The following is a 26,389-nucleotide window of genomic DNA, read 5'->3' as shown; positions in this document are numbered from 1 at the left end:
CGATTCGCACATGCATGCGATGGTCTGTGCATGCACAGCGAATGTCATTTCGCACAGGCGCGCAACCAGCCGGCACCGCGACCTACAAGGTTGTCTAGGGCATTTGTGGCTTATGTACAACAGGTAGTGATGGGCCAAGCAACCCCATCTTGTTTTGGAGAAGAATGGCAACATATTGTCAAATTGTCAATTTTTTCTTGTGTCAAATGAATTGGAGTCAATGAGCATTTTTTTCCCAGTGTAAAAAACACATAATCTTTTTCAACAAACATGCAATGCTGTTGGCATTTGGTGCATTTTTTTCCTGGCAAAACAAAATACATGGCAAAATGCTAATACTGCCACCTGTGTTTTTTTCTCACTTTTTTCTAGTTTTTCCCATATTAAAAAAAAGTTTTTTTATTGGTGAAACAATGGGCATTGAGAAGTTCTTGAGCAGATTCACAAACATTATCGTAGCTGGCAAGACTGCAAATTTCAGCAGAAGACTATATCTGGTGAAAAAAACCTCTCAGCTCTAGAACGTAATTTTATGATTGGCCACAAGTGGTTAAGAATATCTGTAATTTGGTAAACTGGCAGTGGTGCTTAGTCACAAAAGGCTAATCCCCAATTCCCTGTAATTCCCACATCCACATCTAATACCATTTAATTTTAATACCATTCTTTTTGTTTATATTTTCACTCATATTGATACTTTTACCTTTATTAATGTTTGCACGATTGTTCTTCCCCAATAATCTTTTTAACAAACTACAAGACGAAGGTACAATAACACGTAAAAGGACAACAAAGGGCGCAATTCGGATAAATCACCTGTGAAGCACAAGCAATAACCTTGAGGCAATGGCACCCCAGTTCAACATCGGATACATTATGTGTAACTATTAAAAAAATTACATCAAAGGTTTTTTGGGGTAGACAAGAGCTCATGTTTCATATAAGGATGGCAAGGGGTTGTTTGCAACATGCAGTATTACATATGGCCACCAGATGGTGTAGGGTAACCCTGAAATTTCTCCATGCAGTGTTCTATAATATTAATAGGTATGAGAGAACTAATTTAGCCTAGTTCTGAACTGGTGAAAGAACTTGCTGATCTGCAAAAAAAAAACCTGAAAATAGTTACAAAAATGAATGGTTTGGGCTTACTCTGTGAACAGTTTCTACCTTCTATTATTATCAAGTGCCAAGTGGCTTAGCAGAATTTACTCACATTTGAATGGGGGGAGGGAACCACTAACTTACTTAATTGGGCTTCTTCTCATGTACAAACAGGAAAAAATAGACCTATTATCCTTCTCGTCCTTTGTTTAGGGTTAAAAGGCCATCATGATAGTAGGTGCGTTGTACTCCCCTCACTCTTCTTCGGTTATAGAACTTTGGGCTTCTGTGAAGAAAAAAAAAGCGAGTGTCTTTCATTAAATTGACTGCGATGAGAGAAAAAAAAATTAAAGGCAAAGAAGTGAATTAAGGATAAAGGGCAGGGAGGCAAAGGTAAAAGGTACTGACATATTAGAGAAGAATATAAAATATCTATCTAAAAATCGATTTCTTGTTACATACTCATATGTTTTCCTTCATTCACATCACTTGTAAAGGGGCACTACACCCCCTTGTTCCACATGAACTCCATGAATAGGTTGTGCTGAACAGAATTTTTTAACCACAAAAAGATCTATGATTTTTGTTATTACTTGTGCTAAACAGGGCAAACCATGTGAGTCATATAATTAGATATCCAGTACACAGCCTTTCCCTTTGATGTAACTGGAGTAGGGTTGCCACCTGGTGGTATTTTACCGGCCTGGCCGGTAAAAATGATGGCTGATCCCAATGTCATTAATAGAGAAAAAAGATAAACATATAGGAAGGCCGGTCTTTTTTTCCAGAAAGGGTGGCAAACCCTGAACTGGAGTGACAGCAAGAGTTCAAACATGGAGTAGCTTCAGTTTACCTATTTGCCCAGTTTAGCTCAAGAAATGACAAAAACCATAATTGTTTTGTGATTAAACCATTAGGCAAATTAGGCAAAAAATCTGTTCAGCACAAGCCCTATTCATTGCACTTTTGTTAAACAAGGTGTCGTACTTTAAGAACATATCACACTTTGAGTATGAATCAAACAAGGCATACCCTAAAGTTCTTGGTCATGTCTCTTTATGTTTTGATTGCTCCTGAACACACCAGATTTGTGGCGAGGTCACAAAGGCCCGGGCCTAGGGCGGGATGCCGCCCAGCCACATCGTACTGAGGTCCGGAGAACTGTAGCGATCCTGTACATATGAGCCTGTGCACGTGTGTGCTTGCATGAGGTGGTGCGTGACAAAGCTGGAGGGGTCTAGGTCCTTGTGGTGCCAGACAAGGAAGTCCGGCCTGCACACCACACACTTTCCAAATGTGTTATGAGATGCAATATGCATTAACAGGTTGCAGTGGAGCTACCACAGAGGCTCTAACCAGTAGCAACCAGTGATGTGCCTGCTGGCCATGCTGCTCCTCTTGCGGGTCATGGGCAGATTTGTGTTGAGCTCTTCTGACTGCTTTTCCCACCCATGACCTTAGACCGCTGGCTTCTGACTTCCTGTTTTATAGGCCCACGCCTGTCCCATCCCATTTGTGATGTCATTGGTGGGGCCGGTTGATGCGGGTCTATAAATGGAGGGGGTTTGTCGGGTACGGATCCGGTAGCAACCAATCAAAAGTTAGCTTTGGCACTTGGAATAATGACCCCTGTCTCTAGTTATTATGGGTTAACAGCAAAATTGCCTAATGTTATTCCAAAGAGGTGCAAGTTAAACATATATACAGTGGCCATTGAATTTTAGTTACCATGTACACTTGTTAAGGTTGACTATGAAGATTTTCATTCATCCAGGTCATGGTATATCTACCAGGTCAATCTAAAAAACTTGTTGAGGTTGTAAGAGCAATCTCCTAATGCCATGATAGAAATGTGTGCAGTCTCCACTCCATACAATATGCACTAACCACTCATACATCCTGATTAGCGATGAAATGATGTGAACCCTGAGGCTGTTTGCAGACATCCCCCTGAGCAAGGATATAATTAATCCCACTGTCACTGTCTGTGCTGAGTCAGAGCTGCTGTATTGTACAGTTAAATAGTTGTAATCACTCTAAATATAACCAGTCAGCTGGACTGGGCCTGTCAACTCTTCTCATAGACAAACATACACTGGCTCCCTTTCCTGGTATATACTGCCTCTTGAACAGTGCCCCGCCAACATGCTTTATTATTATTATTTGGTTGGATCTTGCTGCATTACATACTTGCTTCTTGGGAAACAAGAAAGCAGAAAAGAGTAAGGATGGAGCCAGACTGGAACTATGGAGTAGTGAGTTCAGCACAAAAAGGAATAGAGCTTGGGAACAAGAGCAGGTACAGGTATGGAATCCATTATCTGGAAACCCTTTTATCCAGAAAGCTCAGAATTACAGAAAGGCCCTCTCCCATAGACTCCATTTTATCCAAATAATCCAAATTTTTAAAAATGATTTACTTTTTCTCTGCAATAACAGTACCTTGTACTTGATCCAAACTAAGATATAATGAATCCTTATTGGAGGCAACCCCATCCTATTGGCTTTATTTAATGTTTACATGATTTTCTAGTAGGTATGAAGATCCAAATTACAGAAAAATTCCTTATCCGGAATACCCAATGTCCCCTTCTATGTTTTACATGGAGGTGGTGAGCATTTGGACAGGCGGTAAGGTGCCAAGGCGGGGGGTGAGTGGATGGGAGTGCTAGAATGCTAGAGTATCTAGTCTAACCTTCTTCTGCAAAGATATCATTTACAATTTTATATCATAGGGAAATAGCCAAAATGTTGAAAATATACTATACTATGTATCTGCAGTATATTACAGCAATGAATGGATGTGGGTTGTGTGGTGTTGGTAGCGTTGTGATGATAGCCTAGGTTTTGAGAGAACACATATTGACTCCAGGACTGAATGATACCAAAATGCATCCACTTTAATGTAAACAATGAGGCCGAGAACAAAACATAAAGAATGGGTGAGGCCTAGAGGATTCTAAAGAAAAGATGATGGGAGAGTCATTGAAGATGATGAACAGAGTTAGGATATGGAATGGCCTACATGGGAAGCTCTACATCAGCAGGGAGCTCAAGAGGGTTTTGGGCAGTGGAGATTTAATTTATTGGCTGACTGGTCTTTTGCTATGGAAATCTGCATCTACATTTTCAGAGCCCTGGGACTCCCTCTTGTTAAAAACTTAAATGATTCTTAGATGACTTATGGTGTTCACAGGAGCGAAGGAGAGGAAGATGGAGAGAATACTGTAGTCACAAAGAGATCACAGAGGCCTAATTTATAGACTGCAGTGAAACCAGTACTGAGATTGCACCATCTCCCCGTACAAAAACAAGCGATACATCATCATACACTATGGTGGGTGTGTGTCAATAAAATGTCAATTGCTGTCCCATCACTCAAGCCCTATAAAAATGTGTGACAAATCCTGAGTGCTGCTGCAAGCCGGCCAGCAAGTAGAAGATTTATATGCATTCATTCAGGGATGCTAGTTAGAACCAGAGTTCAGCATCATCGGAGGCTGGAGATTGTCAGTGCTATTGCAGGGGATCAATGGACAGCATGTGGCCCCTGGGCTGCCTGTTGGGCAGTAATAATATCTATATCTATTCTGCATACATCTATTACAGCTTATAGAATGTGCTCTCTGACAGTGACAAAAAGTTAATCAAATATTCACATTTATAAAGACAAAATAGACAGGGGTAAAAGCAAAGGATTTGCCTGCATTATCTAAGCCTTATCCCATGTGCACTGTGCATTAGTTACATCTGAGAGTGGCTGAAGTTACGACAAACCCTTGTCAGTTGTGTGATTGTTATTCTCCAGGCAATTTACCAGGCAGATGACTAGGAAGCCAAATCCCATGTGACTTGCACACGCCTTCTTGGCTTGTATTGTGGCACCATTACTCTAGCCCATTAGTGTTAACTGAGAAGAAGTCAATAATGATCTTTTCCTAGACCAAAACCATGGAAAATTCTGGCTCTGGTCTGTAAAACTCTGCCTATATTAAGGGGCTTATTTACTAAAATCCTAATTTATCTCATAATATTAATAAAAAAAAAACAAAAGCTCGACCAAACTCCCATGCCCAATTGTAGCTTATTTATTAATAAACAAATTCGATTTAATCTGGTTCGTGAAAAAACTTGATAAAATTGAACGAAAACCCGAATCATACAAATTGTTCGGGCTTTCTTCCCCCAAAAAAACTAGTTTTTGCTAAAAAAAGCTTGGTCAGAAAAATTTGAAGTTTATTAAATAACCCCTAAATGAATAGTAACCAGCTAAATATTGTATTCATGTAATTGGTCTGCTTGTGACTTCTGTAGAAGTTATTGCATTCTTTTTCCTAGATGCACCTTTTCAGAGCTACTAAAGCTCTCACCTGTAGGCCAATGGCACATAGCTCATTTTCCCCCATATGTATGTTACTGAGCCTGGGCAAACTTAATGCCTTTTATTTTATAAACCCCTTTGATTACCACTGTGTTTTTATGGAGAACAGCAGCAGTCAAAAAGCTCTAATTGCTTGATACTGATTGCCTTATCAATGTCCTGCCTATGGCTACAGATGCATCAAATTCATAGTTGTAAACTGAGCCAGATATGGTATCCTTCACAAATGATTTAGCCAAATACTGGACCAGATCCAAACCCTGAATTTTCAAAATATGATCAAAATACCATCCACCAATCTGATCAAAATTCCATCTTGTAAATAATTGTCACCTGTGGTTGACCAAGTCACACAACATTTTGGCCAAATCCTGCAAAAAATGTTGGGTTTTGGGCGAATCCCAAACTTACATCCTGGTGCTGGTGGTAACAGGGTCGGACTGGACCAGTGGGACACTGGGGGGGAAACCTGATGGAGGCCGGCCCAAACCCACTACCTGACCTCCCCTACTGGCCCTGATAACCTTGCGTTTTAATGGCAGAAATATACATGCAGGACAGGGGTGGGGGGGGGGGTGGTGCATTGTAGGGGTTGCGGCTGGGGTGGGGGGCTGTGGAGGGGGGTTAAGCCTGCGGCAAGGGGTGAATGGGAACCCTTGACACGGCAACCCTGTGGGCCCTGGACCCCCAAGCAGTGACAAGCAATTAAAGGCTCCCCAAGGGCACAGTACTATACACATGAAAAGCACAGGCCTTATCTTGTGCTGCACTTCAAATTTGGATTACCATGATGAACATTTTATTGGGCACATCTTTAGGTCAACTTTTAGTATGTCATAGAATGGCCATTTCTAAACAGTTTTTCAATGGGTCTTCATTATTTATGGAGACAAACAAGCAATGTCTGGATGTTGGGCTAAACATTGAGTAATATTTAGAGGAAAATACAGTCCATTTCCCATGGAGTGTATTGAAAGCAAATAATTAAAATTTTAATTAATTGTAATAATAAAACAATACATTGTACTTGATCCCAGCTCACATGTACAAATCCATATTGCTGCCAAAACAATCATTTGGGGTTTGTTGAATTTTTAAATGTTTATTAGCAGATTTAAGGTAGGGGGGCCAAAATTACAGAAAGACTCCTTATCAGGAAACCCCATGGCTGGGCATTCTGAATAATAGGTCCCATACCTGTATGACATTTTAGCTATCACATAAATCAAAACTATCATTTTGGGTTTCTTGACTGTTTAAATGTTTATAAACAGATTTAAGGAGGGGGGTCAAAATTACAGAAAGACCCCTTATCAGGAAAGCCCCATGGCCGAGCATTCTGGATAACAGGTCCCATACTTGTATGACATTTTAGCTATCGCATACATTTACTGGTCAAACAGCCCTAACTTAAGGTGGCCATAGATGCAAAGATCCGCTCGTTTGGCCACATCGCCAAACGAGCGGATATTTTCCCGATATGCCATTAACAAACATGGCTATATCGGGGGTAATCTGATTGTTCGGCCGTATGGCCAAACGATCAGATTACGATGTGCCATGGACTCCGGCGGGATCGGTCGGGTCAAAATCAAACCTGAACGATCGACCAAACGACCGATCTCCGCCGGACGAAAGATGTCGGCACACGCCACACACGATCTGAAAATCGTACGAATCCTCGATTCGTACGATAGGATCTGTGTGTCTATGGTCACCTTTAGTCTAAGGGACCAAAGGGCGTTGTTTATTTCCATTACAGCCGGGAGCTGCACTATACAATTTAAGGGAAAATATACCACCCCTCCTCATTTTAACATAAGCTTATTCAGTTGAGCTTATATAGAAAAAGGCATATAAACATTATCTGAACCTCCAGAAATAAATTAAAATGTTATATTTTTACACAGACATGAATCCACAAATTGAAGGAACCCATAAAGCCAAACCATAACGCTATTTCTTAACATCCCTTGGGCTTGCTATTGTGTTTATGCACCTTTTTTGCATAATCCCAACTGAACGAGCTCCTGTCAAAAAGAGGGAGTAGATTATCCTTTAGCAAAGAGAACATTCTTTTACTAATTCACCACGATAAAAAATGGGCTGTCAATTTGCCCAGATTTATTGGATTAAGTCATAGACAATCCACTGACATTGCTGGGCTCAAATTGTGTTGCAGGGTTTCTGAGCCAACAACGCATGCAATATTGCACCTTCAGTTGGAAGCTTTGCTTAAAGCTAGAAAAGCATTTATTGACTTCTTCTCAATTAATTCCAGAATGGCTATAAATAGATTTACTTTGATAACCTTACTGTGTGAAATTTTGCTTACTTGTAATTTGCTTGCCAAATCGCTGCAGAAAAATTAAAACAGTGCTATCATTTTCGGCCTTTACTAAATGTACCTTAAATAATTGTATAAAATTCACATGTCCTTACTGTTAGATGTTATCCTAATATGAAGGTTCATTTCTTCAACAAATGATAGTTCCAACAACAGGGGAGTTATTAGCCAGAAGGTTTTGAAAAACAGGAATGCAATTACCCATTGAGCCTAATTGAATCAATTATTAATTTTTGACTTATCTACTATAATGATGCCAGGCGACAAATCTCCTCTTCTTCACGGCGACTAATCTCCCTGATCTACCTTCCCCCGGCCTAAAATGTAAATCGCCTGGGGGCAGGCACATGGAACGCTTTGTTTTCCGAAGTCGCCCGGAAAATGGGCGACTTCGGAAAACGAAGAGCTCTGTGTGCCTGCCCCTAGGCGATTTACATTTTAGCCGTCGGAAGGCAAGGGAAGGCAGATTGTGGAGATTAGTCGCTGCGAAGAAGAGGAGATTTGTCTCCTGGCGACTAATCTTCCTGAATCTGCCCGTGTGGCCAGACCCTTAAGGTTATCATTCTTACCAACTTTCAGACAAGTTAAATTGGCCATACACAGGCAGATTTAATCTGCTGATTCAGGCCCTTTAGGCCAACAGGACACTGGGAAAAAAAACGGTCAGCTCAGTCCTGCTCCCTGACTGAAACCATTGCTGCTGCTACAACAGGGTCGTATACCTCCAAAATGTTTTGTCTCGAGACAGTCCCGATTTTGACAGCTAAACCCGTAGTCCCAGATTGTTACTAAAATACATGGCAGATGCACTTAGATACTTTTGTAACAATTTAAGATAAGCAAAGAAACAATTGTAACGATTTAAGATAAGCAGGTCTCTTGGGGAAACTGTGGCTTGAAGCTTAAAAGGCAATTCACCTTCATTAGCAAAACTGTAATAACACTACAAAACACAAAAATGTGTTCAAACTTTCATAACCTGCCAAATTTTGTAAAATTAACATTGTAATTAGGGGTGTGACCACAAAGCAGGCATGATCAAAAATTCACCAAGTTCCGTGCTGGAAATCTTTTTTTCCCCTCTTTCTTTTTCCAAAATGTTGGGAGGTATAGGGTCAGACTCGCCCTGGTTGCAGCTGTGAGAAGGAAAAGGTCGGAAGGGTGTTGCGGCTGGAGGGGGCTGTACAGCTGGGGTGGGGAGGCGGGGCCCAGGGAGGGGTCCCCTGAGGCAGCAGCCCCGGTGGGTCCCAGGTACAATGCTTTATGGGAACCTCCAACGGGTCACTTGACCGATATCTTGATTAAAGCCAAATATCGTCCACCTTAAGTTTGCATATCGGCGAAATATCCACTTGTTTGGCGACCTTGCCAAACAAGCGGATCTTATAGCCTATAGCCACCTAATGGTCAAAGGCCCAATCTAGAACTTAAAAAACTCATATATCAATGCCAGTGATTTCAGTGCAACTTCGGAGTGGGGCGGTTCACCTTCATTTTATTTTTTTGGTGCCAATGGTCAACCTACTGAACCGTCTATCTAAAATAGTATTTATTAGCAATTTATGAAAGTATTAAATATACTTATGGTCAATGAAGTAATGTCAGAAATCAATTAATTTCACATTTTATTAATTATTTTTAATGAATTCACTAATAATACATTTATAAGCATCATTCTTCCCCAATGCATTCTTTTTTTTTATTGTTGCTCATGTTAAAAAACTCCCACTATACAATTTTTTAAGGATATTTTAAGAAAAAGAGAGGCTGGAACGGACCCCCCCACCACCACCACACTCTTTTGAAATTACGTAAAAATAGAGAGTTTCACAGATGCAATGACATTTCCTAAATTTCAATGTAGGCCCATGTATATACCAAAGTGTAATGCAAACTGTAGATGTTACCTATTGAATATCTCCCTAAGCTCATGGAAATTCCCTTGGGACAATTACTATATTAGAAAAGATGGCATCAGCCTTAGGAATAAATGGAAAGGAAGCATTGGGTTTCACTTCTGGCCATTAAAGCAGTGCAGATCACTCTGGCACTGAAGCATGGACAATACTCTTAACTTAAAAGGTTTTGGAAAGCAGCTGAGGCCCAGCCAAGCTCACTCTGTTTTGTGAAGGTATTGACAGAGACCCCAGATGTGACAATTCTAAATTGTGCTAGCCTGGTGCACCCTCTTCCAGCATCCAGCTGTGTGCTCTCAGCAGGCAGGAGACAGGAATAACTAGCAATATATTAATATGGCCTTGTTAAATGAGCTGATGATTAATCTAAAAAACGTTTGTGCTGATATATTTTCCATGTCTGTGAATGTTTGTAGGGTCCCATGAGACGCTGGGTGGGGATAACTGCTGAAGACTTTAGTGCTGACAACAGTGTTTTTTAGGGAGACTGGTGAAACAAGAGACAGAGCTCTGCAAACTGCAGAACATTCTTCACCCAAACCAGAAGCACTAGAGGTTAATGCAGGATAGCAACTCAGAGATTGTTTTTATCAGTGCAGGGTGATCATGGAGGGGGGAAGAGCAGAACTCATATCACAGAATGACGGAAGCCTGAGGTTTTTAAGCAGACAGAATAATGGAGTAGGCAGAACTAATTTGTTCTTGTCTTCCATCCAGTTCTTTGGCTTCCAAGCTAATGTCCAAAATAATCTCACTTTTGCACAAGAGCTTGATCAATCTTTCAGCGGTTGGACATTGTTTACATTTTTTTTTCGTTCAAGGGTACTTGCCGATTTCTTAAGGCCTCACTGGAAATTCCAGCAGCTGTATTTGCTCTCTCTCTTCTGATACAGATTAGCTCATAGCTTCTTATTCTGAAGAAGAGGTTGCACTAGTAAGTCTAGTCTAAGTCTCCCAGAAATTTCTTCTGAGAAAAGGGTATGTTAGTGCCTGATGAAGTTCAGGCCCGTATTTTCTATATTTCTGGCAAACCCTGAATTTTGGTCAGTGAAGGCATCTGATGGAATCAGCCACAACATGAAAATATTCCAATAAAAACTATCATTACAGCATTTACGCATAGCTCATTGGTTATGAAGGGGGTTAAATAATACATTCTCCTTATATGTCCTCATCTCTTCAGTTGCATTACAAGGCAGCCTTTATCCTTTCAGACAGGTATAATCCACCAGTGAAAACTTCGGCTACAGGCTCTTAATGAAATATCTATTTGTACCTCCAAAAGCAGAGCAAGATACAGAACTAAGCCTCTATGAAGCAAATGGTATGAAAATAAGTGCCTTATTTATGGAATCCGCCCTTCATGTGCCTTCCACTTTCAGATGTTCATTAAATAATAATAATATATCATAATCAATACTGGGCAAAACAACCTAAGAATGAATTTATATTCCTGAGCTCAGAGTGTGAAAGGTCCTAAAATCCCTGTGCTATTCCCTGCCTGTCTCACAATTCTCAGAACAGAATTTTATACAGTAAGTGGAATCACTCCCCTGAGAATAATGGAGCAAAGAATAAGTGCTAGTACTATAATTAGATATATGTAAATGTAATCTTGTGTTTGTGAACTGGGTTTCTTAGGGCTGTGATATGCATGATGGTTTTCTTGTCATGGTGCTCAGGTGGACATCAGTCAAAGCAACCCAATGAACCTGTCACTGATTTCTTGTATGATCTATATGGAAACATATTGCTGATAAAAAGTGCTACCATGGTACCTTGGTTTCCAAAAGTACCTAGAAAAGAAAAAAGGAAAGACCTCATGACCTCAAGTCACAGCATGTCAGCTCGAATATGTTACCAAACACTAAGGCAGGTGAAGCGGGGAGATCCCCAGCACGTTTATTCAGTCACTTGATGTAACGTCAGACTATGTCTGACTAAGGGGCACACATCCGAAATGTTACTTCAAGTGACTGAATAAACGTGCAGGGGATCTCCCCGCTACACCTGCCTTAGTGTTTGGTAACATATTCGAGCTGACATGCTGTGACTTGAGGTCATGAGGTCTTTCCTTTTTTCTTTTCTAGGTACTTTTGGAAACCAAGGTACCATGGTAGCACTTTTTATCAGCAATATGTTGCTTTTCTACAGTTTATTAGGAGAGGTGCCGACCCCTCCAACCTGCAGGGGCAATTTGCTTTCTGGAAAAAATTTGGGGGAAAAGGAAAAACCTTGCTTTGCCAAGCTCGAATATGGAGCCCTCAGAAGGTCCTGCCCAATCAATATCTGGCAAAAAAATAAGATATCAATTGGGCAGTTTTAAAAATCCCTTTGGGTGAGCACTGCATTGGTAGGCTAAACTCTGAAATGTCTATAGTAGGCCTCATTATAATCAGATCATCCCTTGTTGGTGGCCAAATGAAGTAAAGATCCATGTGGAGACCTCTCCAAACAAGCAAATCTTACCATGTGTGGCCAACTTAAAGGAGAAGGGAAGGTACTGAACTATTTGATTGGTCTCCTTCTGGTCTCCTATATAGAGCTATACAATTGTCCTTGTTCCTTATACCTAGTGGCCTCAATCTTGGCATACTTCTACAAAAGTGCAATATGATTCCACCCACTAAAGAAAATACGCTGACTGCCCACTCGTCACTTACAGTGCAGCTTAGGAAACTAGCATCACCAAAGAAAAATCCGCCCTGTGGATTCTCAAAGGAAGCTGGCTGACATTGCATAGTCCAAAAGGGGTGCTGCATGAATGGAAAGGTTATGTACCAGGGGCACAACACAGAGCAGTTCTGTAAATTCTACTAATTAGCAAAAAACAGATATTTTGTTGCTACAGTACTCAACTCTGGCTGTCTGTTGGCAATAATTGTTATAATAGAAACTTAACTATTATTGATGCTGCAAATGCCATTGGTAAACCCCAATCAATAAAAATATCCAATTTCCCACAGTCTAACAGAAACAAACTCTGAGGGCAGATCAGGAGTAGACATGGGTTTTTCAAAGGACAATTCAGTTTGTAATTAAATCTCCGAGCTACTTCCATATCAAATGTGATACGTTATCTCCTAAATGCAGAAAGAGGTGGCTGGCTGCAGTGCGGCCCATGCTAGTTACTTTTCTTGGTCTCTCTCTAAATAGAGAACACAAAATGTCCAGCATTCCACTTGGCTATAATCCATGGGGTGTAGAGTCCCTCTGTGCTGCAAACAGCATCTTTCTCAATATTGAACATGTTAAGCTAGGCCTTATACTGTTTTTATTTATATGCAATGCTACTGAGAGCTCTACAGAAAGTAAAAAAAAAATGTAGATGCCACTGATTTAATCAATAGTCAGATGCTGAGGATTTAGAGCACAACTATAAGGGATTATCAGACCAGTGGAGTTTACAGTCTACATTGAGCTCTTTTAGATTGTGTTCCTTCTATATTTTTTGCTTACTCTTTGGAAAAAAATAAAAGGGATCTAAAGAGATGCCAACAGCTTGACAATCCTTAAAAACTCTGGATGACCCTGGACATTCTTAAATGCAGTATGGACTGTTCCCAGGTCTCATTCATCCAAACACATCCCCTGACCAAGTACTTTGTACAAAATACTATTTGCACTGCTCTTCAGTTCTGGGGAAGAATGTATGATTATAGGGACTTGGGAGCAATTTTGTATTAATCAGGTTCATCTACAGCAACATCATTGACCGATTCAGGGTTGCTACAAGGCAGAATGGTGGGGCCCCCATACCTCCATATTTTGACAGAGCAAAACCTAGAAACTCAATATCCTCTGCTAAAATGACAACAGGGTGGGAACTTAGATTTACATTTCTGTCTTCATCAGTTACTGAACTACAACTACTAAAATCCTGCAAGAGCCCAGAGAGTTCATAAACAGATGGAGAGCCACAGGGTGTAGCTGTGTGGGATAACTGAATGGTATCTTTCATGTAATAACTGTATTTTCTTCTGTATAATAAACTCATCTGAATTAAAAATGGGATATAGAGCAATATGGAAGTGTTTGGATTCACCTAAATGTAGCAAGGAAGACTATAGGTATTGGGTCTAAGTTACTGCAGTTTGGGTGTGCCACCATAGCAAGTTCTCCTCAAGTCAATGTGGGTTCTGCTATGCCCTCTGTTTTAAGTCAGTGTTCTATAATTACGATTATAAGTTCCACTTGGTAAAAGAAAATCAACAGTCTCTGTAAGGGAGCTCTATATAAATGTGGAAGAAAGTGGATTAGTGTTGGCACCAAGGCGTATATTTATCAAAGAGTGAGAGAACACAAGAGAGAAGTACTACGTCTCTCCATTCATTTCTATGGGATTTTTAAAGGTGTATTTATCAAATGGTGAACTTTCACCCTTTGATAAATATGCCCATAAATATGCCCATAGAAATTAATGGAGAGACGCGGTACTTCTCTCTAGCAGACTGTGGTGTTCTATAACTTCACCCCTTGATAAATATACCCCCAAGTGTTTTACTGGGTCAAGTCAAGAGGTGATTCATAGAGCCTAGATGGCATTGGAAGTAATCAGGTGCTAACAGGTGACATGAAGGCCCGAATACACAATAAGCATGCATGAAATAAATACACAAAGAAGCTAAATTGAGACTTTGCTTAATTTCTCAGAAATATTTATGAAACATAATAACATGCTGACATGTACAAGCTGCCTTTGTTAGATAATGGATCTGGGGATAAGCATCAGATGTCTAACAGCTAGAAGAGCCTTAATGCAATATAATAAATACTTCTGATAACATAATGAAATGCAGATTACTATGAAAAAGCCTGTCCACTCAAATGCAAGCCATTAAACTAACCTAAATGATAGCACAGACTGCTGCACTGACACATAACACTCCTATTTTCCCGTGCAGCTGAGAACAGTAAGCATGAGTGCACTAAATAGCCAGATACAGAAAATAACCATATATAGTGCAAGCCCCAGAAACAAGGAAATAATTAGAGGCCCATCAACTCCAATGCTTTCATTGGCCCAGGGACCACTTTCTTATTGCCTACAGACAGAACATCTCCAATCACTCACCTTCTGTTTCTTACAATGCAGATCAAATGTATTCAACCCTTAGACATTTTCATGTTTTATTGTCATGGGACATTTAATCACAGTGGATTTAGAATCAGAGAGGAGCATTAACGATGGCCCCAAGTCCATGGCCCTTCTGCGCCCTGCCTCTTCTGCAACTAGCTAACTTGCCTCTTTAATGCTCCTATTAAGTAGAAATAAGTGTAAACACATACAATACTTCATTTTAAAGCACAATGCATTCATACCATTTTAGAAGATTCCCGTCAGTGTCAGGCTGGGACTCCTAGGTCCCACCACAGAACCTGTCATCCAAGGTCCATTCTCACAACAATGAGATGCAGACAATACCAGATGGTATATACAGCTTATATAGGGATTGGCAACAATGTACCCCCTTTTGTTGAATACAAGGATATGAGAAATTCCAGAGGAGTTCCATGACCATATAAATGCCCAATGCCCAAGGCCAGGCCCGGACTGGCAATCTGTGGGTTCTGGCAAATGCCAGAGAGCTGCTGTATGATAACATAGAAAGTCGCTATTTAGTGGGCTGGTTAAAGGCTGTTTGTGCCTCTATTTACTTAAATTGTCAGGGCCTATTTTGACTCCCAGTCCAGACCTGTCCAAGGCTAAAGATCAGCAGTTACCATGGACTTAGAATATGACAATCCTGATTGGTTGGTGGACTGAAGCAAACATTTTCCATGTTACTATGTAATATGAAACAAGATATGTACGACAGCGCTCCGGACTGAGAATTAAAATAAGCCCTGGCATTTCAGGAACACAGAGGCCCAATCAGCCCACATAGAGGCCTAAACAGCCCCCACCAGCCCACTAAATACTGACTTTCTATGGGACCTTATAGCAGCCCCTCTGGCATTTGCCAGAACCCACAGATTGCCAGTCCAGGCCTGTAAGACAGCCCCGGTGAATTGGGGAGATGCTCACATCCCACTGAATGTTGTTATTTAGCTCCCATGATCCTGTTTGCAGGTATGGCAGAACTATATTCTATGCACATTAGCAGTTGGACAATCACCGCAGGGTGACAGGTAAACCAGTTGGACAGGCATGCTATCATATTTGCCTGAAGAATGTCAGAGATATTAGTGTTGGTTTCTTTTACCGAAATAACAATGCAACAAATGAGGAATTGTATTTCAGCTTCTCAAAGAGCCTTTTACTCTGTACATCCTATAACTCCCATTGTTCCTGTCAGAGCCCAGCTACTCCTAATGTTTACATTCTTGCCTGATATCTGTATTTGCACTGCCAAGTGCTGCGCTGGCATCTTCTTTTAAAGAAACAGGTGCAGGGGAAATCAGGCCGAGGGAATGCAAAATTATTTGCAGCATTTCGGGGGACAATGCAGTGTGATGGGGGCACAGACTGAGAAGTGGCAAGAGGCCGATCCATCGATCGTTGTACTGTGTCCCAGAGAAATCAAGTTGCTTTCAGAGAAAGCCAAAAGAGTGAAAGACAGGGTGGTGTGCGGTATCAGGCACTGCCAAGGCGGCAGCAGTCTGTAAGTGAAAGAAGACATTGTCTGCAGAAACGATAGCTTGCCAAGTCCAACCCTTATCCACCCCTGTAACAAAGCTCACACAATACACAGAAATTCTTCTGCACTAGGCACAAGACCCGGCAACTGCTACAGCTGGGGGCTCTGTCAGAACTAATGTTACAATGGCACAAACACGGCCCACACTGTTAACCCTATACACGTGCACACAAGCTCACAGACAGTTTACAATTTTTACAATTGACAGCTGTGTGTAGGTTAATGATTGTGAATGAATTAACTAAACAATGATGTTTAATGTAATTTCCTACTTATTATGGCATGTGACCTGCTGAAAAACTTTCTAAAGCTCTTGTTGGTTTATGGAGGTTTATGTGAGGTCCCTACTGCATTCACACACACTACGGTTGGTTTTATCTGGAGACAACTAGCAGACCTGTTTTTGAAGTATGGGAGGAAACTGGAGTTCCTGGAGGAAACCTATGCAATAATGGGAAGAGCAGACATAGTGCCCTGGCTGGAATCAAACCTAGGACTCCAGGTTGATCACCACTGTTATCTGAGTACCGTGGGTTGGTACCTCAATTGGACATTTTTTGAAATGTCAACGATTGTATGGGGAGCCGACATGAAAAGCAAAAAGGAGCCACAGCTTCTCTTCATTCATATAAAAATCTTTGTACAGGGATCGGTTATCCAGCAACCGCTTGAAAGCTCTCAATTACAGGAAGGACATCTCCCATAGAATACAATATAATCAAATAACTCAAAATTGTTTCAATTATTTCCTTTTTCTCTGTAATAATGGAACAGTACCTTGTACAATAAAATTAATCCTTATTGGAGACAAAACAATCCTATTGGATTTATCTAATATTTACATTATTTTAAAGTATGGCGATCCAAATTACACAAAGATCTCTTATCAGGAAAATCCCAGGGCCTGAGCATAATGGATAACAGGTCCTATAACTGTACTTAGGCCATCCATGCAATGGGTCAAATCAGGATGATCAAGTCATTGGCCTGGGGGCCTATGACTGGATCATGGCTGGACTGGAGGGCCTGGGACCCACCGGGGCTGCTGCCGCAGGGCTTCCCTCTGGGTCCCCTGCCGAGCCATCCCTCCGCAGCACTGCACATGCGCATGCTTTGTATTTGCCTGCAGGCCCAGATTTGTGGAGAGGTCACCAAGGCCCGGGCCTAGGGCGGCAGGATTTTAGGGGGCAGCAGGCTGCCCAACCACACCCACATTGGTTCAGAAACACTGGGGATCAAATTTTTAAATTTACTGTCCACCAATCCGTATTGCTCTGGTGAAAACGATGAAAAATGATGAAGGATGAAGATTTGAGCAAATAAAAGGGAGGGGACGGGGGCAACGAACAACAGCGGGCCTAGGGGCGCCTGCTATTTAAATCCGGCCCTGTTTGCCTGCCCGAAAAAGGGAGGTTGCGGCAGGAAGCTTAATCTGGGGAGCGGGTCTGGACTGGCTCATACTGCGGGTCTACAGGGACATGTCAACATGCATGTCCTTGTCCCATATGGTTTTCAAACCTGCTGAAGTGCCAAATTCCCAACATTTATCTATGGCCACTTTTAGTTGGAAAGAAAATACCTTTACAATGCTGAACAGCATGTAAGAAGTCCTACAATTATATATACAAATTATATAAATCAAACATACAATTATATACAGTATACTGTACAAACCAATACAAAAATACCCTGCTCAATAGTGCAATCTAAAATTTGTGTAGCTCTGCAGGTAGCACCTTCCCAGAAATAATGTATACAAACCATTTTAACAGGTTGTTATTGACTGCCAATAAGCAAAATAAAAACAATGTTACATGTTAGTGTGACATAGAACAACACAGAACAAAATCAAACTGCTGCTGTTTAATCAGCATTGCTTTTTGTTACAATGATGTTGCATTTTATTTTTTAACCATTGTTTTCCTTTGACATTGTAAACTACAATGTAAACTAGTGAAAACTGCAGAAAGGAATGATACATATCTGACTGAATATGATACAACTTGTTCAATATACTGGGTTCATGAGCAAGTGAAAATTTAAAGGGGTGGTTCACATTTTAGTATGTTATAGAATGGCTAATTCTAAGCAACTTTTCAGTTGGCCACCATTTTTTCTGTTTTTGAATGATTTGCCTTCTTCTTCTGAGGCTTTCCCGATTTCATATAGGGGTCACTGACCCTTATCTTAAAAACAAATGCTCTGTAAGGTTGCTACTTTTTACTACTCATCTTTCTATTTAGGTCATATTCCAGGCTCTTGTTCAAATCAATGCATAGTTGCCAGGTTAATTTGGACCCTAGCAACCAGATTGCTGAAAGCAAAACCAATTGCAAAGTGTCTCAGAATATCACTCTCTACAGGGACCATTCCCTCAGACACCTCCTTCTGTCCCAGCAGCTGCTATGGCTGATAAAAAGGTGGCAAACTGCTATTTGAATTCCCTATGCTGATCTATCAGTCATAAGGAGGCTTTTTCCTAAGTAGGTGGCAGATTATAATTTAGACCAGCGATCCCCAACCAGTGGCTCGTGAGCAACATGTTGCTCACCAACCACTTGGATGTTGCTCTCAGTGGCCTCAAAGCAGGTGCTTATTTTTGAATTCAGGCTTGGTTGCATAAAAACAAGGTGTATTGCCAAGCAGAGCCTTCTGTAGGCTGTCAGTCCACATAGGGGCTACCAAATAGCCAATCACAGCCTTTATTTGGCAACCCCATGGACTTGTTTCATGCTTATGTTGCTCCCCAAAAATGCTCAAAGTGCTCAGTCCGTTTTCCAGATATTATTAGTTTTTATGCTGCTACTACTGAGATGTCAACTATCATAGCATGTTAATAAGCATGGCATCAATGTGACTTCACTTTGCATATAACTATCCCTGTCCCTTTGGTATTAGAGCTACACAATTTGATGCATTCTAAAGTGTCTACATCCTTGCACTTCCATAACTGTGCCTGTTATAGCCTAGCTAGCAAAGCTCTTTCAGTGTTCCTTTTAGTAACAGTAAATTACAATGCAGCGCACAGGGAAAATAGTACCTTTGCACCGAGCGTGGGTGATGAATATCCTAGCAGTACTTTTATCTTGTCTGTGCACCAGGGTGACAGGATCTGTTGTACAGTGTGCTTCTGCTCCGTACTTAGGGGCATGGAAAGGAGAGACTGCAGGATTATATATTAACTATTGGCTCTCACAGAGCCATTCTGTGCACTTGTCAGAGCAGACTTGGGCTTTGTAATCTTGTTGTTGAGCAAATCAGCCAGCTATGAAATTATGCAAGACTTTATGATAGACGCTGCGTTATTCCCCTGGTGCTAGAAATTAAAATTAAACAAAGAATCCTGAAACGCAATCTTGCTTTTCTCTTGATGTTTACCTGGCCCACAAATGGGGAAACAATTAAATTTGTCTACAGGCTGAATTAAAAAAAAAAACAGTATCAATATTATCCTAGAACTAGTTTTGCCCTCTTATTTTAGGTGTATATGTATAATGACATGAATGTGTGGCACAACTGTTGGCATTGCATAAGGACCTTGCATTTCTCAAGAATTTCTGGCCAGGGTACTGTGAGTATAGAACCTCCTTTGTAATTTTAAAAGCGCACAATAAAGCCAACATATTGGTATTAACTTGCCAGACTCCAAGAATGCTTTGAACAGCGCTCTGCAGCGGTAACAGAAGTGTGTACTGTGAGTATAGAGTATGTACATTGTACAGGTATGGGATCCATTATCCATAAAACAGTTATAAATCCAGAAAAAGCTTTATTACAGGAAGGTCATCTCCCATAGACTCAATTTTAACCAATTAATGCAAATTTTAAAAATGATTTCCTTTTACTCTGTAATAAAAAAACAGTACCTTGTTTTTTATCTAAACTAAGATATAATTAATCCTTGCTGGAGGGAGAATCAAAACCTGTTGGGTTTATTTAACTTTTTATTTGGTCTTCGTTATTTTATTTTTTTTACCATTTTTTTTATTATTTGCCTTCTTTTTCTGACTCTTTCCAGCTTTCAAATGGGGGTCAATGACCCCATCTAAAAACAAATGCTCTGTAAAGTTACACATATATTTTTATGCCATGGTATCCCTTATTTAAAGGGCATAAGAAAAACCCTGGAAGTTTCCTAGTCTGCATCAGCCCAGTGGGTACTGACCCACATCTGCTTGATCCACAATACCTACACAGAACCTGCCCATCCCATCCCACCCCACAGTAAAAAGGCCACACAGACAACAGTGCCAAAAAGAGTAAAAACACCCCCACAAGTTCTAAAAAGCCATTGGGTGCCTGCCCCCCCCCCTCTCCCCAAGTTATAAAAATCCATTCCCTCCTACAAGTTAAAAAATATTGTTGGCCTGGGCCCCCCACAAGTTATAAAAAGGCATTGGAGGCCACGCCCCCCTTTAAGTTAAACATAAACATTGATGGCAAGGGTCATCAATATAAGTTAAAAAAAAAAACATTGGTGGCTAGGGTCCCCCTATAAGTTAAAAAGAAAACATTGGTGGCCAGGGGTTTAAAAGAAAAAGACCATTGGGGTTTAGTGGAACTTACCTTTAAAGGTCTTCTTTGTTCTCCTATTCTTCGGCTCCATTGTGTCGACTTTGCCTTTCTGCACCTTCTCCTCTTTTTCAGCTCCATTCAGAGGCTTTAGGCTCTATTTGGCAGCTCCTGCAGCTTTCATCTTCAATCGGTGGCTTTCGGCTCCAACCGGTGGCTTTCTGCTCTAGGCCTGGAACTAAGGGTAGGCAGAAGAGGCACGTGCCTAGGGTGCAAATTTGAAGGTGGCACCAGGCACCTAGCTCTTCCAACCACTTACCCCTAGTCCAGGCCCTCTTCCACACACTATGTGTGCTCTCTGGTAGGCTCTGTTCACGTCCAAATTGCAGCTTTGGCTTCCATTTGGCAGCTTCTGAGCCAATTCGTAGCTTTCAGTTTCCATTCGGTAGCTTTTTTCGGCTTTCAGTGCTGCTTCAGAGACTGAAGGAGGGCCCAGCTAATGAAGTGCCACATAGCCAGGCCACCTTAAAGCTTAAAAACCACCAGTTAGGTACAGCTTTACCTCCTTTTCCCCCCTGATGTGTCTGGCCAGCTGTAGGTCTCTTGCAGTAAAAAAAGTGGTTGTTAGAACTAAAACAGGATATATATATATATATATATATATATATATATATATATATATATATATACACATACATATATACAGCTTTTAATATTTCCATCAGGCAAATGTATATGGAGAGACATTTTGTGTACAAAAATAAGAACGTACAAGTGCATTATACTAATTTAGATATAGAATTGTGCTTTAAAAAGTAGTGTTTCATGCTGATTTATTGAATATTTCTGCAAAAACCCTAATAATCCCTCCCTTCACTTCCACTTACTGCTCCCTGAATTCCCAGGCTGTACAGGGGAGCCGGTGGCTCTCAACACACTGTACTGTAGGACCGGAACCAAAGGTTCTGGTACTTGTTGCTAGCACCAGCTAACATGACATATTTCCTCCTCCTATCCTGATAAGTATGTATTTTAATTCAGGACTCTGGGACAAGATGGCAGTCGGTGAGCGCCAGTTATAAGCACGGTCCCGCTGATTGTGCAACACTATTTGTGCTGCTGTGGAAGCAAAGGTCTCGCCATTGTAAATTAACTGGGAACTCCTCCAGCCACGACAAAGTCTGTTGACAAAAGCTGTTGGTTTCTCACCCACAACCTTGCTCAGTGAGAAGAACACAGCCTGTGGCACTTGTCTCGTGTATGTTGCACTTGCTGATGCATTTCCCCTGCCAGGATCATTTGTTTCATTGCCTCTACAGTCAGTATGGCATCACCGAGATAAAATAACGCTCTTTCATAAAGTGCCATTTGATGATTTATCTGTCGTTTTCCCACCCTGATAAGGCTGTTGCCGTCTGACACTATCTGGGCTGTTTTTCAGCAGCTCAAATACTTTGTCCTGTTTAAAATCAATGAGTTGTCGGGGGAACAGTCTTGTGATCTTGCATTTTAATGTACTTGCGGACGTGCACATGGAGACCTCAAGCAGCTTCTGAGGTTAATGACAGTATCCAAAAACACAGGATGATAAGCTTTTTTAAAATCTTTAAAATGCGTCTTTTGTTGCCCCAGGCTTTGCAGATGGGATGGGGCTTTGTCCTAAGGGGGGAAAAAATACAGTTTAGGCATGTCCATCCTACTGCAACCCTTACACTGCTGCTGCACTACAATTCCCAGCATCCCTTGACAAACACTGCAGAGTTGTCACTATGTTTAATGAAGGTTAACTTTAATTTAGGAGGAAAATACAGGGAGCAGCCAGGTAAGTGACTTGGGCGCAAAATAGAGTGACACCAAAAAAATCCATGTGAGATGACCTGTCCGGTACCAGCCTGTAAATTTCTCTCCTGGTTGCTTGTGAAGCTTTCTCATTGGCTATCGTCCTTATGGAATTAAAAGCAGCACAAGTTCTGCCCCCGCAGGACCATTGTAAGTGCTTATTGAGCATGTGCAAACCCTGTGCATCCAAATACTAAATAAAACACCCTACATTTAAAAAAATTTTGGGATTGCACCCCTCCGCTTTACCCAAATGGGTTAGACCCTCCACAGGTGCCTCTGCTGCCTACCCCTACCGACCATTTGGCACTTATAACACACAGAAGTACAAGGAGCTGCTGCTGCACCAGTGCACATGTATGTTCAGTATTTTTTATTTTGTAGGCAATTGTAAAACCAAACGTGTACAGCAGCCCTAGAGAAAAAAAATGAAACGCTTCCGTGAGACTTGGCTAATTAGCTGGGTGTGGTGAATTAAATGACTTAATTCATAACTGTATCTTTTTATAGTTACTTGTCTCATCTACACCCTGAAGCATATTTCCTGCTAATCATGTTTTATTTCTCTATTTAAAAAAGCAACTGAATAATATTTTATATGTTTTACATCTGACTGCTTTCTGTACATTGCTTTATGCTATGTCATCCGGGCCGGATTTCTAATTGGGCTGCCAGTGGGTACTTGCGCCCCCCCCTCAAGGCCACCTTTCCTTGCGAGCGAGCAGACTGGCAGTTTGCTCCTGAAAAATTTAGAATGGGGCAGGGCAGCATGCCGCCCCTAAAATCTAGCTGCCCTAGGTTGGGCCTTTGTGGCCTTGCCACAAATCCGGGCCTCAATGTCATATTTATATACGTTGCATATATATGCATTACATTGCATTGCATAATACAGGGAAACTCTCTGCTCAAAGCTTCTTATTTAACTGATATAGCAACAAAGAAGCTTGTCAGTGGTAGTAACATGGGAACAAATAGTAGGAGTGTGACATTAGGGAGCACAAGCTGAAAAACAATTTGCCTGTACCACTTACAAACACATCATCAAACTGCAGTCTGAATGGGGGAAAAGTTCAATCAAGTTTGCAGGGGTTTATTGTAGTGATGTGTGGGTTAAGAAAAACTCGACCCGCACCCAAGAACCTGTACCCAACACTAAGGGCAGGGGCACACGGGCAGATTCGGGGAGATTTCGTTGTCTGGCGACTAATCGCCTCTTCTTCGGGGCGACAATCTCCCCGAACTGCCTTCCCCCTGCTATAATGAGAAAACGTCAGTGCAATGGAGCTTGCGGCGCTTCGATTTCCGAAGTTGCCTCACGAGGCAACTTCGGGCGACTTCGGAAACTGAAGCGCCGCGAGTGCATTGCCGCAGGCAATTTTTCATTTTAGCAGGCGGAAGGTAGGGGGAAGACAGTTCAGGGAGAATGTCGCCCCGAAGAAGACGCGATTAGTCGCCAGACGACTAAATCTCCCCGAATCTGCCCGTGTGCCCCTGCCCTAACCCGATGTGTGTTCCTATTTATATACTTGCGCCCGCCCAGCAGTGACATCATGGAAGGGGTGGGACCAGACCCCTCGGCCGCCTGAGGCAGCTTGGTGTCACCTTTTTGGTCGGGAGGGTCCAGGAGGGCGGTGGAGATGGCCAGGACACTAGCGCAGAGAGCATAATTGTGCTCTCTGCGCTAGAAGAGACAAATTTCTGGTTTGAAAACCAGAAATTTGGCTCTTAAAGTACCAGGAGCGGCATTTTCTACCCCTGGTATCTAGTGGAGCACTGCCACCTGAGGCAAGTTACTCAATTCCCCTCATTGGTGGAGCTCCCCTGGGTGGGACACACTGTTGCTGGGGTCAGTGACCCACCCCCATTTGAAAGAAGCAGCAATTGAGCTTAAAGGGGTTGTTTACTTTTAGTATGATGTAGAGAGTGATATTCTGAGACAATTTGCAATTGGTTTTCATGTTTTATTATTTGTGTTTTTTGAGTTATTTAGCTTTTTATTTAGCAGCTCACCAGTTTGGCATTTAACCAAATATGGTTGCTATGGTACAAATTAACTTAGCAACCATACATTGATCTGAATAAGAAACTGGAATATGATCAGGAGAGGGACCGAATAGAAATATCAGTAATAAAAAGTAGCAATAACAATATATGTGTAGCCTTACAGAACATTTGTATTTTAGATAATGCCCATTTGAAAGCTGGAAAGAGTCATAAGAAGGCGAATGATTCAAAAACTCTCCAAAATAAATAACGAAGCCCAATTGAAATGTTGCTTAGAATGGACTCTTCTATAATATACCAAAAGTTAATTTAGAGATGACCTACCCCTTTAAGGTAATGAGTACACAAGTTACAGTAGGAGCAAACGGGAGAACTACATCCTTGCCAGTGTCGGACTGGGATGCCAGGTGCCCACCAGAAAACCTTAGACTGTTGGCCCATCAGAAGTGTCGGACTGGCCCACAGGGATACCAGGAAAACTCCAGGTGGGCCAAGGTGCCAGTGGGCCATCCTGCTTCTAAACATTTGGCTTATTTCATGGCCATTCCCAATTTCTATGAGAATAAAGAGGCTAAATAGATGGAATAATACATTATAGTATGTAAAGAAAAAAGAGTAGGAGAATAGAGGTTGAGTGAGGAGAGGAAGAAAATAATACTTAGAGTGGGCCCCTGGTCTAAAGATTTTTGGGTGGGCCCACCGGGAGTTTTCCTGGTATCCAGGTGGGCCAGTCCAACCCTGATCCTTGCAGTTGGTCACTATACAAGGTTTTATACAAACCAGGGGCTTTTATACAAGCCCTGGAGGCAGGACCGCCATCAGAAATCACAGGGCCCCATACGACAAAATTTCCTGGGCCCCCTGGGCTGCGCCCACCGCAAGCCCCACCTACAGGTCCGCCCTCCCCACCCCACAGGTCCACCCCAACCTCAGTAAAAAAGTATTGGTGGCTAGGGTTCCCACATGTTAATAAAAAATAAAAAGATATTGGTGGTCATGGCCCCCCCATAAAAAAACATTTGTGGCCAGGGCCCCCCCTCCATTAAAAATATTGGTGGCTAGGACCCCACATGAGAAAAAAAAATTGATGGCCAAAACTGGTGGCTAGGGCCCCCCCACATTATAAGAAAATTGGTGGCCAGGGCCCCTTAAACGTCCATGCCTTCCCGAAGTCAGCAGCTCTCAGAAAGATGGGGGGCTGGCTAATCAAGTAAGTGTGGCGTGGCCAGGCCCCCCTACAACTCTCCCCTCAGTCCCCCCCCCCATGGTTGCCCTGCCTGGAGGTATAGGGGGCCCAATGAGACCCTAACTAATGAGCAATTTCAACATATATTGGTAAAACAGGACAACCTCTGGATATGTTGGCGGCCAAAACTTCATTTGCTGTATCATCTAATTACGCCTCTGATATACAAACATTTCATTACATGAACGTAATCAATGAGCTGATGACACGTGCACTATGTATGAGTTCTTGCATCTCTACTCAGCTCTACTCACCTACTCAGCCAGCTGCTATGTCCCTGTCCCTGTCCTCCTCCTCCTTTCGATCCACCCAGGATAGTTTCACCTCCTCTCTTTCTCTCCTTCTCCCAAACTCCCACAGCCAGCGGGCCAGCTCCCTGCCCCTGATTGGCTGTGCGGA

The 26,389-nt window shown here is 41.8% G+C and overlaps 1 long non-coding RNA gene across 1 annotated transcript; it reads right to left on the bottom strand.

Moving 5' to 3' along the window:
* Window positions 1-312: 312 nt before the first annotated feature.
* On the bottom strand, window positions 313-26,319 carry LOC121397143. The gene is made up of 3 exons (XR_005963497.1): window positions 26,245-26,319; window positions 20,956-22,560; window positions 313-1,390 (listed from the first exon to the last, which is right to left on the bottom strand). It is a non-coding gene; the product is annotated as an uncharacterized LOC121397143 (long non-coding RNA).
* Window positions 26,320-26,389: the final 70 nt, after the last annotated feature.

This window comes from Xenopus laevis, chromosome 8L, assembly GCF_017654675.1.
Source record: "Xenopus laevis strain J_2021 chromosome 8L, Xenopus_laevis_v10.1, whole genome shotgun sequence".
NCBI lineage: Eukaryota > Metazoa > Chordata > Amphibia > Anura > Pipidae > Xenopus > Xenopus laevis.
Note: the sequence above shows the minus strand (reverse complement) of the source record. Positions and strands in the feature narration are given on the sequence as shown.